Here is a 1,192-nt window from a genome sequence, read left to right as displayed (position 1 = left end):
CTTTTTTCAAAGAAATGAAGTACATAATGGACTTACGATCTCAAGTACAGTTATATGTTAGTTGGATAGATGAGTAATAAAAACAGCATTTAAAATTAGATTAATAACACGTTTATCAACAGCCATAACCTCTGGACTATGGCCTCAATCTCTGCATTAAGCCGGTCTGTTTACTATATACATTTTCAACCATAATTCGTATTTATTAATTCACAACGCAATAAAAATAGCTTAAAAGCCACTTCCTCAGAGTCATACGTTTACAGCATTATTAATAGGTTTCCAAGAAATCGACAAGCTGGCGTCGTCAGCAATATAGGATGAAGGACGTTCTCTACAATGTATCTATTTCAAGGCCCGAGTTACTCTGATGGTGTGTTATTCCTCTCTTGAATAATTGCGAAAGAATATCGACGCGGCGCCATTTCGCTCGGGGATGACGTGAACCGAACCTGTGATGGATAATGCACAGGCCATTGTTGTTGTCTTTGATTCTGGGCTTGCGCTTCTCGAGCCTCGTTTTCTGTTCTGTTCGGTTTATTTTCCTCGTTTTCTTTCGGTTTGGGTGTTTTTCTCTCGTTTTCTTACGTTTTTTTTTTTTTTTTTGTGTGTGTGTGTACCTTTTTTTGTCTTTTCTTTTTTTTTCTGTTTTCCTACGTGTTTTGTTTTTCTCGTTTAGCTGTTGTTGTTTGTGGGTGTTTTTTTTCTGTTTTATTTCTTGTTTTCTTTCGGTGTTTTTTTTTTTTACCCTTTGTTGTTCTTTTTGTTCATTTTCTTTTCTGTTTTCTCTCGCGTTTTCTTTTCCCATTTTTCTTTCGTTGTTTTTGGTCGTTTTCTTCTTTTTTTTTTTGTCTATTTTATATGTTCTCTTTTTTTCTCTGTCATTTCTTTCGTTGTTTTTGGACTATACTTTTTTCGGTCTTTGTTATGTATTCCATTCTCTTTTGTTTTCTCTCGCGTTCTATTTTACTATTGTTCTTTCGTTGTTTTTCTCCGTCTCTTATTTATATTTTACTCATTTAAGTCGTTTTTCTCTTCTTTATTAGTTTGCCCTTCCCCCCCCTTTCACTCGTTTTCTAATTCCCTGTTTGGCTCTCTATCTCCTTCTATTTAGTATATTCTCTTCGGGAATTTTTTCCGGCTATTTCCCGGCCGAAACCTGAATTACCGAAGAAATGGAGGAAGTATTTCT

General features: G+C 35.2%; 1 protein-coding gene across 1 annotated transcript in view; it reads left to right on the top strand.

Annotated features, from left to right (window-relative positions):
* The window catches only part of LOC119586243, a gene marked incomplete in the record, with an annotated part of 139,392 nt that overhangs the window by 32,318 nt on the left and 105,882 nt on the right, over positions 1 to 1,192 (top strand).

This window comes from Penaeus monodon, chromosome 21 (genome assembly GCF_015228065.2).
Source record: "Penaeus monodon isolate SGIC_2016 chromosome 21, NSTDA_Pmon_1, whole genome shotgun sequence".
Classification (NCBI taxonomy): Eukaryota; Metazoa; Arthropoda; class Malacostraca; order Decapoda; family Penaeidae; genus Penaeus; species Penaeus monodon.
This window is presented reverse-complemented; position numbering and strand designations above follow the sequence as displayed.